This window comes from Lycium barbarum, chromosome 3 (assembly GCF_019175385.1).
Source record: "Lycium barbarum isolate Lr01 chromosome 3, ASM1917538v2, whole genome shotgun sequence".
NCBI classification, from domain to species: Eukaryota; Viridiplantae; Streptophyta; class Magnoliopsida; order Solanales; family Solanaceae; genus Lycium; species Lycium barbarum.
This window is the reverse complement of record NC_083339.1, coordinates 16,405,392-16,420,913: the sequence shown is the minus strand read 5'-3', so window position 1 is coordinate 16,420,913 and position 15,522 is coordinate 16,405,392. Positions and strand designations below refer to the sequence as shown.

Genomic DNA, 15,522 nt, shown 5'->3' with positions numbered 1-15,522 from the left:
TAGTCAAAATGAACTATCATTTGAAAATCAAGAAAATAGTTGTCACGACCCAACCCCGTAGGCCGTGACTAGTACCCGATCTGGGCACCCAAACACATCTATCAAATGCTATCTCAAATTTTTATCAAACACATTCAAGTATATAGCAGAAGCCATCAAGGCTATATTTCAAATTTAGACAATTTCCAGAAATATTTCGGCAGAGTTTCCTTTGTTTTTCGGACTATCCAAAATAATCCTGTACACAGCAAATACCAACAAAGGCCACACAGGGCCAACAGAACAACATATACATGTGCAAGCCGACAAGGCTGCCATAAACATATACAAAATGCATGCCGACAAGGCTGCCATAACGAAGGAGATCATATGGACACAACTGTACAGAAGTAGGCACACACACCCACAAATAAGTCTACAGACCTCTAAACAGACCAAACGAATCATATGGCGGAACAGGGCCCCGCCGTACCCGGAACAAATATATATACATACATAACGAACAAAAGTATATACCAAAAGTGTATGCTCTGAAATGAGAAGAGCACTCCAAACAGCTGATGGGGATGTCCTAAACTGGGGGATCACCGAACTGTGCGTCTGTACCTGCGTCTGTACCCGAAGAAAGGGGGTCAGTACGAAATATGTACTGAGTATGCAAAGCAGAATGTACAGAAAGCAAATCTGAGGCGGAACGAAATGGGGGTATCAAACATAAGTGCAAATTCAATCTTATCAAATTATTTAGTTTCAAATATGTAAATCATGCATAGGGTACAGAAGAATATGGTCGCCCGCCTGTCGATAGCGCCATAACACAGCATAACACCAGAAAGATTTCAAATCTCCGTATCCCCGTCTCATATCACATCACAACATAACTCCATACACAGCATAACTCCAAATATAGATGGAACCCGACCCTCTTTTGCGAGTAGCTCGGTGAACCATAAACACAGCATAACTCCGGAGTATATCAAAATGCGCACGATAACATAACCGGCCCGAGACTCGGCGAAGGGAATAACAAAATGCATCGTGAGTAGTCATATGCATAAAATCAATATCATAAATTCAAACATAAGCAAAACGATCATATTTGAAAATCGAATAGTAGTCTTAACAAATTCTTTCAAAATCTCCCGAATTTCATAAAAGGAAGTCGCGGGACCCACGGGTGGGTATTTACCCAAGTCGGGCCCGCTTATGAATAACATACTCGTTATACGTAATGCAAAATTTTATAAAAATATATTGGAGCAATCCGAGCATTTATGTGAAAGATATGGCATTCGGATATTTCGAAGTTCCTTAAAGTGAAACCTTTTTGCGCAAAGTTCGAAAAACGATTTTTCAAATACATAAAGGTTCATATTTCATCAGATCATACATAAGAGTGCCAAAGAACGTACACGGATCATAACATGCTCGGATTTCGGATTTGGAAGTTTCCTTAAGGCTCTAATTTAGCCTATAAAAACTAAGACATGCCAAAAAGAAAGGAAGTTGCCTTACATACCTCGAACGCACTCAAGATAGCCAATCTTAAGTAAATATCCAATCTACGCCTCGGGCTCCCCAAGGTCTACAATACGCCAACGAACACCAAACATTAGATAAGGGCATTTAGCCATTCATTCCAGCTAATCATTAAATTCTACAGAAAAATTCGGCAGCACTTCCCCTGTAATTAGGCCATCCCGAGAATTTAACTCGGCCATATTAATCAACAACAACCACAACAACCAACCTAACAACATTAATAATTAATCCGAAAGGTAATTCAACAATAATAGCTCTCTTGCCATCATTTATCAATTTTCATAAATTCAATTCGACGACTTACCTTCAAGCCCAAAATCGACGCTTATATGCTCATATACTAACCCGAACCCATACCAACAATATTTAAAGACATTCTAAGCAATTCATACAACATTTCCAACAATCCAAAATTTTCTCCAATTTAGCCGAGAACAGCCCCTAAACCCGAGGCACTCACTTTACACATTCCTCATTTTCAAATCATGATTTGCACCCACAATTCACATTCTAACAATGCTATTCATCAATATACAAAATTACATTGAATATACAATATCCTCCAAAACAGTCCGCAACAACTACAACATCAATTTGAGTCATTAAGCGTTCATTTCCAACATAGAATTCATAGCGACGACGACTAAACATTAAGCGATATTAATTCAATTCTCGTTACAATAATGGCCTACCTTCGGCCATAACCTCCCACCAACATACAAAGATGATTCCTATTCATTTCTTCACTTACAACGATCACAACATGCTAATCAAGCTTTAATTCATAATTCCAACACCACACAACACACACCCCTTACACACAACTCATTTCCAACATATTATTTTTCATGATATTCATCTAAATTAACATACTACAAGATAAAAACAACCTCTATAACACATAAAACATAGAGAAATCTTACCTTTTCTCTTCAATCCCACAATAGGCTAGGGTTTTCCAAGGATGAAAAATAAAGGGTTGATCGCTCAAACGACACCTCCACGCTACTTAGGGACCTCAATATAGTGGGTTTACATCAAGGAATTAATTTTGGAAGATCTAGAAATGGGACTTGGTTTGTTTTTTTTTTTTTTTTTGAAGTTGGTCGAGAGCCTTCTTTTGTGTGGTGTTCTTCACCCTTTTTTTTTTAAGTGTAAAAAAAAAAAAATGAAGCAAATGAATACTAGTAGTCATCTTTTATGCTTGCAAGACTTGGTCAAGGGTTCATGGCCCACTCCATATGTTGGATTAATTAAAAGATGACACAACAATTGTGTGGGCACCACTTTAATGCCACACGGCCAAGGGCCAAATAATTCATGATTTCCAACTTCCAATTTTATCACTTTTGGTCCCAAATTTTCCTAATTGTTCCATGCCAACAAATTCATGCACAACTTATGACTTAAATAAAATCAAAGATCAAAAATCCCGACTTTGTATCCCGAAATAATCTTGGCCTTAAATTATCATAGCTCATCCGGGTTGTCCCAATATGTAAAAACACGGGACGTAACAATAGTCATATCAAGTACCCATCGAATGTCACTATGGATTATATCAAATAGGACGCCTGAAATCATAGACACGTATCCAGACATAATAAAATAAGTTCTGGGAATCAAGAACATTAGCCATCCTAGTGTCTCTAAGAATAGGAGCTTCTTTGGAGTCATATATACATCGTCTGTTTGTTTCATAAAGATCATGCCAAAAAGAAGGAAGGATTAGCTTTACATACCTTTAACGCTTATTAAAATGTCTAACGTCTACTTCTCGAGATCGTAGGTCTAAAATTAAGATAACATAAGCCACAGTTAGATCATCCACATCACTTACTAACCAATCCAAGTACAAATGAAACTTAATGAAATTCGGGCAGCATTTCCCCTGAAAACTTAACAATCCTTGAGATTCCAATTTAGCCAAGCATCAATCAAAACACCAACAACAACACCAACAATTTCATATCAAACTAGAATTAAATCCATTCTTAAATCACTTCCAAAACAGCCCAATATACATTCGTATACCAATGCTTGTATACACTTCTTTATTTTCGTATATCTATAGTATAACAACAAACACAACAACAACAACAACTACAGCCAATCCCACGAATTCCAGCCCACAAAAAAATTCATAACAACCACCAAAAAACCCCAAAATATTGTCACAAAACAGCCACGAAAATCATATAAAAATAGCCCGGTATACGCTTTGTATATGATATCTTCATACACTTTATTCTCCCAAATTCAAGAACAGCAACTTGTCAACAACATCAACAATTATTATACATCATAAATCAGCTAATTCCATCCATTTAATCCAACTAAAACAACCCCCGATCCATAAATCTCAACAAAACAACAAACAAATTTATAACGCTATTTTCTCCTTTCTAATCCGTTAAAACTCTAAATAAACACTTTAATAACATAAAACGAATCTTATACATACCTTAGCAGCAGCTCAACCACGAAAATATCCTCCATCAAGATCAATGTTTAGCTTAAAACAACGATGATAACTCGTACTACACTTTATCCTTCACGAGCCTCGGGATTCGGGGGCCTCGAACTTGATCGATTCTCCACTTTCTCTCTCTAACTCTCCTCTCTCTCTCTCTCTCTCTCTCTCTCAACTATTCCGTATTTTTATTGGTGTAAAAATGAGGCTAAAGGCTGAAAATTTCCCTTAAATAGCACGGGAAATGGGCCTGACCCGACTTGGAATCGGGTTGGGCCGAGCCCACTACCCAGCTTGACCTTTCTGCCTTAAAACGTCCATAACTCTTTATCCCGATGTCACATATAGGCCCACGACCTATGGTTGGAAAGGTATTTCAATTATATACAACTTTGATTTTAGGAGTTTTCCTAAATTCCCAAATAATGAATGGGTTATGGCCTCCCCAAGTCAGATCATCCAAAAACGTAACTTAAAAACATTGTTTTGGAGGGCTTCCACTTTGATTTAGCTCAAGGGTCCTTCTTGAGTTGTGTTTAACTTCACATATATTATCAATATAACTTGTCGTATATCCTTTGTAAAATCTCGACATGTGGACCCCACCTCAGCTTACGGTTACGAGGGATATATATCTTTTAATGTATCATTCCAATCATATTGTACAAATTTCAAATATCATACTCATGCTATCCTCATGCTAATACAGTAGAATTTCATCCTTTATACTTGCAATATTTGCTCCTCCTTGAGCTCACATTAAGCCGTCTGCAGCCTTAGTAACATGAAATTTTTCTGGGGTGTAACACTTGAGCCTAGGATCTGATACCATGCTTTGTCATGCTTCGAAATATGGCCAGGGTGTAATGCGACACTCGGTGTCTTGCTGAATCAACATGGGACATGAATTGATGCAGGATATAAGTTAAAATATGAATAGTCTGAATAAAACATGGGACATCATAGTAATGCTAAAAATACTATTTATATCATGATGCAGAAATAGTCTGAATGCATAATAAATGCTAAGCCAATACTAACTATACGACTCTAAATATCTAACATGACATAACTAAACTAGTCTAGTCCATGAAACCTCTAACATAAGTTTGACTGCTGTAGTGTTTACGGGACAAGGCCCCCGATATACCTTTACAGCACAACTAATAATAAGTAAATAAATATAAAACCCCGAATGAGATGGGGCTCAATAATAGCTGGTACGTACGATGTCCTAACGAGCTTATCCATCGTTCTATAAATCTGCAACGTAAAATGAAGGCCCCCAGGCAAATAAAAGGGGACGTTAGTATATTCGAATTATATTGGTATGTAAAACAACTGAATGAAATAATCATGGCACGTGAAATATTAGAACTGAAACTGTATCTGTAAACTGAACATGAATATCATCTGACATGAATAGGATATCTTAAGTCTGTAAAGATATCTGTGGGAGAGCATTAGTATAATTGACTCGTAATCACCACGTAAGCACGTGGCGTCTGATCTCTGCCCGATTAGCTAAGCCATTATGTACCTTGATGGGGTACAAGACATGAATAGATCTAATAATCCAAAATGGGTAAACATGAAGGAATCGTTCCAACTGGGCGGAGTGGTCCTTATCTTATGCTGGCAGACGTAGTTTCAGGTATTAAACCTTCTCGTAATCTGTGCAACTCCCAAAACATGAACATGGATATAATTGGCTTAGTAGCCCATGAATTATATAAACATGATTCGTGATTGTATTATAACATGAAGATAAATATATAGTATAAATTGAATGAAAACATAGAAGCATGTAGAAGTTCAAGAAAATAAACATAAAAGTTCATATCTTGCATTTAAGAACCCATGGAATGGAAAGTATGGATTTTCATGGATTACAGACAGATTCTCAATAACCAAAAGGGAATATTAAGAACACAATAATGAATTATTAAAGCAAACATGATATATCATGGTACATGTACTTAGGGTTACCATAAACATGTCTGGAACCCTAGTTTTGGGTAAAACTTCGTATAATAATGGAAGAATATGGGGTGGGGAAGAAAAATAATGTTCCCACACGTAGATAGAAATCCTACATACCTGTTAATGCTCCAAAACTTGTAACTAATGGTTTGAACCTTGAGAAGAATCCAAAAGCCTTAAACTTGAATCCCTTAGATGGGTTTTCTTGAAAACCCTAGGTTTGGAACAATGGATTCTTGTTTAGAAATCATGGATACATGTTATAATTCACTTGAAAGGCTTGGAATAGGCTTACCTTAGTCTATCTTGATGGTAGGAAGATAAGAACGTCGTGCTAGGGCTTGAGAACATGAAAAATGGTATAAATAATTGAAGTCCCGAATTTATACTATTTGCTGAAGCAGGGAAAGTACGGGTACAATGTACGGCCCGTACATTATTATACGTCCCGTACATTATGGACGTACCTCGTGTGTCAATTCTAGAAGCTACAATTTTTATTCTATAAGGTACATGATGAAACGTACAGCCCGTACATTAAAGTACGACCATTATAAAAAGTACGGCCCATACTTAAAAGTACTTCCCACTTGAGGTGCGTTCAAAAAGTACTTCCCGTACATAAATGTATGGCCCGTACATTTTGACGTAGACGTACTTTTAACGTTCTGAGGCAAATTTTCTAATTCCCATACTTCCCTCATGGTTTCTAAGACTCGAATCATTAACGTAACATAGTTAGGAGGTACAAGGTGTTACACTATTTCCATTAGTATCAAGGCCTCGGCCCGTATATCAATGCAAATAGTGTTTCCCCCGTGCTGAACTCAATAGTTGCCTAGCGTGCCCACAATATTTCTGGTAGCAACTCCCTTTATCTTCCTTTTGCCAATTCCAACCTTTTCTTTAAACTCTGCACGATTGTCGTATTAGTTGACTTAGCCTGACCATCTGCATTTGGATGATAAGGAGTCGAAGTGCTCCATTTGATTTTCAAACCATCGAAGAATTATGTTATCTTCCTGCCTACGAACTGTGGCCCATCGTCACAGGTTAATCTCCTTCGGGATCCCAAAATGATAGATGACATGATTGTAAATGAAATCAATAACTTCCTTTTCTCTTATCTTCTTGCAAGCTCCTTCCTCCACCCATTTGAGAAAATAGTAAGTCATAATAAGCAAAAACTTGACTTGACAGGGTGCTACGTTTAACGACCCCAACAATGTCCATCCCCCACTATGAAGGGCTAAGGTGACACACCAGATGCAAAAGTTCCATTAGATGTTTAATCATTGGAATGTGGAATAGGCATTTATCGACACTTCTGGACAAATGTTTTTTCATCTTCTTCCATCTAGGACATTTAATATCCCGCCCTAATTAACGTTCACACCAATTAGTCCGCATCAGAGTGATTCCCACAGACTACTTTATGTACCTCTCTCATTATATAATCCAACTCTCCCCGTCCCAAGCACTAGGCCAGTGGACCGTAAAAAGACATTCTATACAATTGTCCATCTACTATGCAATATTAAGCGGCTTTAGTACATAATGCCCTGGATTTTTTTGCGTCATCTGGTAGCTTTCCATCACACAAATAATCTATAAATTTAATGCGCCAATCCCAATTCAAGCTAGTAAAATTCACTTCATCATGGCTGGAATCCAACGCTGAATTTAACAACTGCACTACTTTTCCGGAGCCGATCCTTCGGCTTCAGTCGATGACCCAAATTTGCAAGGGAATTAGCTTCTATATTTTGCTCTAGTGACACATGATCCATTGTCCATTCCTTGAAACAGTGAGATAGGGTATGTTGTTTATACCCTTCATGACTCGTTTAGGACTAACCAATTCATGGGGCAGTTGGAGTATCATAGGGGGGGGGGGACTGTAACGATTTCGGGTATTTTGAGTTATAAAGGTGTGCAATAGTAGTGGAACCTTATCCAAATACTTCTGCAACCTGTCATTTTTCACATAAAAAATACCATTGACTTGATTGACCACCAAGAGGGAATAGCTTTTGGCCTCATGGACTTCAGCTCCCAAGCTTATTCAAAACCTGCAATTATTGCCTCATACTCGGCTTCATTGTTAGTTAACTATATAGTTCTAATTACCTATCTAATTATATCCCCGGAGGGAGTTTTTAGCATTATACCTTACATTGGTTGCCCCATCCGTAAACAAGGTCCAGACCCCGAATAAAAAAATTATAAATTTATTTTCAACCTCTGGTACCATCCCAGGGCTGAAATTAGCTACAAAATCAGCCAATGCCTGAGCGTTTATTGTCGTTCGAGGCCTACATTTTATATCATACCACTAATTTCAATAGTTCGTTTTGCTGACCTACCTGAGAATTCGGGTTAATGCAATATATTCCTTAACGGATAAGTTGTCACGACACAAATAGGATGGCATTGAAAATAAGGCCTCAATTTCCTAGCGGCAGTTATTAATGCTGAAACCCATTTTTCCAGATTGAGGATACTTGGTCTCGACGCTTGTCAAGGTCCAACTAACATAACAAGTGGGAAATTGTGTACCTTTATCTTGATGGACCAAAACTGCACTTACCGCGACTTCAGATATAGACAAATACAAAAAACGTTGTTCATCAGCCAATGGTTTACATAACAATGGCACACTTGAATGATACTTCTTCAAATCTCTTAACACTTGCATATATTCTGGTGTCTAATCAAAATCCTTTTTCTTTTTTAACAATGAGAAGAATCGATGACTCTTTTCAAAAGATCAAGAAATAAAGCGGATTAATGTTGCCAACCTTCCAGTCAATCTCTACACTGCTTTTACATCCTCCAACGCTTCCCGGATCTCCTCTATTGTCTTTACTTTGTCATGGTTGACCTCAATCCCCCAGTTCGACACAAAGAATCCTCAAAATTTTCTTAAGCCAACCCCAAAAGCACATTTTTTCGGATTCAACTTCATGTTAAACCCCTCCTGAGGAGCTCAAATTTTTCTTGCAAGCGACTCAAATGGTCCTTCGACACAATATTTCATCTATGAAAACTTTCATGGTCTTGCCAAATCTCATCACACCTTTCATAGGTGAAACCTTTATGAACACCCTATCAATAACTTGAAACTATAAGTCTCTGCGCCGCACATCCATATAGGACTTTTGGAGACTTTGAGTTATTCTCAAATGCTCTTGAATCCACTTGACTTTCTCCATGGCCAGATAGACCAAACCTGGTCCCAACAACTCTACTTTACCAACTTTAAGCCAACTAATGGGTGATCTACACCTTCATCTATACAGAGCTTCAAACGGTGCTATCTAGACGCTAACATGTTAACTGTTATTAAAAGAAAATTCAATAAGACGCAAGTAATCATCCCAATTATGTTTGAAATCTAAGACGCATGCTCTCAACATGTCCTCAAGAGTCTGAATTGTGCGCTCTGCCTGGCCATCTGTCTGCAGATGAAAAGTTGTACTGAGGTCAACCTTGGTACCATATCCCTTTTGTAACGATTTTTAAAGGTTCGCTGTAAATTGACCACCACGATCTGAAATAATGGACTCTGAGGTCCCATGCAATATGACAATTTCATAAATATACAACTTGGCATAGTCTTCTACTAAATCTGTGGTCTTAACTGGAAAAAAATGTGCTGACTTAGTAAATCAGTCAACAATCACCCAAATCGAGTCATGTCTTCGCGATGAGCAAGGGAGACATATTATAAAGTCCATGTTTATCATCTCCCATTTTCAAATAGAAATATCAATATTCTGAGTCATCCTACCAGGACTCTGGTGCTCGACTTTCATTTGCTTATAATTTGGACACTTAGCTATAATATCTACTACATTTTTTCCATATCATTCCATCAATAAATTTCCTTAGGGTCAAGATACATCTTCGTGGAACCTGGGTGGATGGAATACCTGAAATTGTGAACTTCTGACATAATTCGCTCGCAAAGATCATCAACATCTGGAAAACTTAGCCTACCTCTGCACCTACCATCATCTCCCCTTGATCGAAAGTCGTTGTCTTATGCTTGTGAATCCTCGATTTTAGCTGCACTAAGTAGGGATCAATAAACTATTTCTCCTCCACTTCAACCACTAAGGAGGACTAAGCCCTGTTCTGAACAACAACTCTACCATCTTTAGAGTTTTAAGTGTCGAATTCCTAGGTTAGCTAAGCGGTGAACTTCCTTGGTCATAATTCTCTTATCTGCCTCAATGTGAGCTAAACTTCCCATGGAATGCCGACTAAGATCATCGGCTACAACATTCATCTTTCCTGGATGAAAGAGAATATCTACATCATAGTCTTTAAGCAATTCGAGCCATCTCCTTTGCTCAAGGTTCACCTCTCTTTGCTTGAAAATATACTCCATACAAATAATGACACCATATCTTAAGCGCAAAAACCACATATTCCATTTCATAGTCATGAGTCGGATAATGTTTTTCATGAGCCTTAAGCTGATGGATTTCATAAGCTACGGCCTTACCATGATGCATTAAGACACATCCGAGACCAATTCCCCAAGCATCACAATAAACTACGAACCCTTCAGTTCCCTTGGTAGTGTCAAAACAGGAGCAAAAGTCAATCTCTCTTCAACTCTTTGAAACTTTACTCGCACGCACCTGACCACTGAAACTTAACCTTTTTCTGAGTTAACTTAGTCAATGGAGTTGAGATAAAGGAAAATCCCTCTACGAAACATCTGTAGTAGCCTACCAGACCTAAGAAACTTCTTAGACCTAAAACTGAAGTGGGTCTGGGCTAATTCTTTACGGCATCAATCTTCTGATAGTCAAATTTCACACCTTCACTTGAAATCACGTGGCCGAGAAATGCCACTGACTTTAGCCAGAATTCACACTTGAAAAATTTCTCATACAGCTCACGATGTTGAAGTGTCTGCAACACTATTGTGAGATGTTCTGGATATTCAGTCTCACTACGAGAATACACCAAAATATCAACAATAAACACAAAGACGAATAAATTAAGATACAACTTGAAGATCATTTTCATAAGTTCCATGAAAGAAGCTAGTGCATTTTTCAACCCAAATGTCACGACAAGAAATTCAAAATACCCATAACGGGCTCTCAAAGCGGTCTTCGGAATATTAACTTCCTTAGCCTTTAATTGATAGTATCCCGATTTGAGGTCAATCTTAGAATAACACTGGACACCTTGAAGTTGGTCAAATCAATAATGTATTCTAAGAAAAGGGTATATGTTCTTAATGGTGACCGTGTTCAATGGACGATAATTAGTGCACATGTGTAAAGAACCATCTTTCTTTCAACTAAACAAGACTGGCGCGCCCCAAGGTGAGAAACTTAGCCTAATAAATCTTTTGTCAAGAAGATATTTCAACTGGGATTTTAATTTTTTAACTCTGCTGGAGCCATTCTGTATGGCGGAATGGATATTAGCCTAGTGTTGGGAAGTAGATCAATCCCAAAGTTTATCTGCCTATTGGGATGAATTCCTAGAAGATCTTTCGCGAAGACTTCTGGAAGCTCATTAACGACTGGTACGGACAGGAGAGTTAAGGTCTGGGTATCTGTATCCTTGACTCGAACTAAGTGATAGATATATCCCTTGAAAATCATCTTTCCGGCTTTAAGATAGGAAATAAATCTATCTCTGGGTACTACTGAATTACCTTTCCATTCTATGACTGGATCGTTAGGAAATTCAAATCTTACTATTTCTACAACCCACTGTAGTATAACATGAAGTTGACCAATCCATACTCATGATTACATCAAAGTCTACAATCTCTAATTCTACTAAGTTGGCTATGGTTCTGCGGTGATAGACTAAAACTGGGCAATCCCTATAAATATGTCTAGCTATGACTGACTCTTTAACTGTAGTGGACACTTCAAAGGGTTCATGAAACGTTTATGGTTCTATCCCAAATTTATTAGCAATAAATGGGGTTACATAAGATAGGATGGATCCTGGGTCAATAAGGGCAAAACATCGAAAGTGAAAACTGTTAGAGCACCTGAGATAATATTTGCACGTGCCTCTGTATCCTGACGACCTGCTAAAGCATACAAACATTTCCGACCTCTGCCTACATTGCCAGACTTAACTGCACCATGCCCTGACTAGGCTTCAGAATTTCGAGGAATTGCTGAATTAGTGAACTAAGCCATATTACTTCCGATACCCTGTCTCGTTGATGGACAGTCTTTCTGAAAATGACCCCGTTGGCCACACCCATAGAATACATACCCATGCGACACTCCCCTGGGTATCTCTTACCACACTTTCTGCAGACCGGATTATCATATGTATTCTGACCCACACTAGCCTGAGAATAAGAGTATGTTAGCCTAAAATTTTGTCTCTTCATATCATTCCTGAACTTCAGGGATGGGGCACTGGCTACATATGGAATGGATCCTGATGATCTGTTCTTAAAGAATTTCCTGCCTCCATCTTTCCCATGACTGAAGTTACCTGCAGATTTAGCTCTCTGTCTTTCTCTTTCTGAAGAGTTTCTTTCTCTTTCATTTTGTCCTCAATACCCTGAACAGAAGCAACCATATTGGTAATAGTCATCATCCCATTCTGATCAGCAATATGCGTATCACCATGTAAGTACGATATAAGGCCAAACATAAATCGTCTAACTAAGGCCCTCATATCAGGGACCATATACTGAGCATACTTAGCCAAGGAAACAAACTTGAGATAGTACTCATTCGCACTCATACCATTCTGCTTGAGTCTCTCAAATTCGTAAGCCTTCACCTATCTGACCTCAATCGGTTGAAAGTGGTCAATAAAAGCATCTACAAACTCATCCCATATTGTTGGAGATGTTTCCTCCCCGCGGGATTGTTCCTACATCTTATACTAAATATGAGATAAGCTCCCAACACTGTTGCTTTCGTCTCGGTAGCATGCATGACAAGAGAGACTTTCTGAAGCCCATCGATGAACCTTTGGGTATCCTCTGCCTTAGTACACCCTGTGACACTGGAGACTTCATATTCAGGAATTCCTTGGTCCTAGAACTGTTCGTCTATCCACTAGCACCTGTGCTACGACCTGTTTCCTGATGTTGAGATTGGTTAGCAGCTGGATAGCTCCCCTAACATCCATGTCAGTAGCATTGGGCTGTGGATTAACTATAGGACGGACCTCCGCAAGCCTTTCTACAGCTGGGGTTTCAGTAGGGGGCACTATAACTGGTGCAAGCCCTTGAGCCTCGATGTGATCTTCCTGAATTCGAGAGTCCTCAACAATTTCTCTTTGGGTAGTAGTTGATGTCCTTTTGGTGTACTTTCTTTTTGTAGGCATTGTCTGAAATACGTAATACGCACGAGTCAGAAGGATTCCTGAAAGCGTAGTTCTAACTGCATAATCTAGAGTATGAAATAAGTGAGACAATCTTTGATGCCTTAGTGGTCAATTGCTTATATGTGCAGGTGCTACATGCACATAAAAGTGACCCCAATAGACACATTTTAATAGACTCCCTAAGACACTTGAATCTATGCTATGATACCATGCTTTGCCACGTTTCAAACTAGGGTCTGGGCGTAACATAACACTTGGTGTCTAGCTGAATCAACACGGGGCATGAATTGATGCAGAATATAATTTAAAACATAAACAGTCTGAATAAAACATGGGACATCATAGTAATGCCGAAAATACTATTTATATCATGATGCCGAAATAGCCTGAAAATATAATAAATGTTGAGCCAATACTGACTATACGACTCTAAATATCTGACATAACATAACTGAACTAGTCTAGTCTATGAAACCTATAACATGAGTCTGAATGCTAAACTATTTATCGGGATAAGGCCTCTAGTATACCTTTACTGCATAACTGACAATAAATAAATAAAGATAAAACCCTGAATGAGATGGAGCTCAATAATAGCTGGTACATATGAAGTCCTAACGAGCTTATCCGTTATCCTATAAATCTGCAACGTTAAATGTAGCCCCAGGAAAATAAAAGGGGACGCCAGTACATTCTAATGGTACTGGTATGTAAAGAAACTAAATGAAATAAGCATGGCACGTGAAATAATAGAACTGAAACTGTATCTGTAAACTGAACATGAATATCATTTGACATGAATAAGATATTTTAAGTCTGTAAAGATATCTGTGGGAGAGCATTAGTATAACCGACATATAATTACCATGTAAGCACGTGGCGTCGTATCTCTGCCCGATTAGCTAAGCCATCATGTACCTTGACGGAGTACAAGACATGAACATGACATGAATGGATCTAATAACCCGCAATGGGTAAGCATGAAGGAATAGTCCTAACTGGACGGAGCGATCCTTATCCTATGCTGGCAGAAGTAGTTTCAGGTATTAAACCTTCTCGTAATCTGTGCAACTCCCAAAACATGAAAATGGATATAATTGGCTTAGTAGCCCATCAATTATATAAACATGATTCATGATTTTATTATAACATGTAGATAAATATATAGTATAAATTGCATGAAAACATGGAAGCATGTAAAAATTCATGAAAATAAACATAAAAGTTCATATCTTGCATTTAAGAACCCATGGAATATAAATTATGGGCTTTCATGAGTTACAGATAGATTCTCAGTAACCAAAGGGAAATATTAAGAACACAATAACGAACTATTAAAGCAAACATGGTATATCATGGTACATGTACTTAGGGTTATCATGAACATGTCTAGAACCCTAGTTTTGGGTAAAATATAGTATAATATGGAAGAATATGAGGTGGAGAATAAAAATAATGTTCCAACACGTAGACAGAAACCCTAAATACCTGTTAATTCTCCAAAACTTATAACTAATGGTTTGAACCTGGAGAAGAATCCAAAAGCCTTAAACTTGAATCCCTAATATGGGTTTTCTTGAAAACCCTAGGTTAGGAACAATGGATTCGTGTTTAGAAATCATGGATACATGTTAGAATTCATTTGTCAGGCTTGGAATAGGATTACCTTAGTGCATCTTGATGGTAGGAAGACCAGAACTTTGTGCTAGGGCTTGAGAATATGAAAAACAGGGTTAAAAACTGAAGTCCCGAATTTATACTATTTGTTGAAGCGCGAAAAGTACGGGCACAATGTACGGCCCATACATTATGTACATCTCGTATATTATGGGCGTACCCAATGTGTCAATTCTAGAAGCTAAGATTCCTAGTCTTCTAGGTACATGATGAAATGTACAACCCATACATTAAAGTACGACCAACATAAATTGTACGCCTTAAACGTACGGCCCGTACTTAGAAGTACGGCCCATATAACTTGCCCATACCTGGAGTTGTCAAATTCTAGTGACTTCTGATTTTCCCATATGAGGTAGTTCAAAAAATACTTCCCGTACATAAATGTATGACCCGTACATTTTGACGTAGATGTACTTTACCGTTCTGAGGCAAATTTGCTAATCCTAATAATTCTGACTTGGTTTCTAAGTCTCGAATCATGAACGTAAATTACTTAGGAG

General features: G+C 38.1%; 1 long non-coding RNA gene across 1 annotated transcript; it reads right to left on the bottom strand.

The window, feature by feature from the left end:
• Positions 1 to 325: 325 nt before the first annotated feature.
• LOC132633770 (uncharacterized) lies at positions 326 to 1,710 on the bottom strand. Its single transcript, XR_009579798.1, has 2 exons — positions 1,520 to 1,710; positions 326 to 606 (listed from the first exon to the last, which is right to left on the bottom strand). It is a non-coding gene; the product is annotated as an uncharacterized LOC132633770 (long non-coding RNA).
• Positions 1,711 to 15,522: the final 13,812 nt, after the last annotated feature.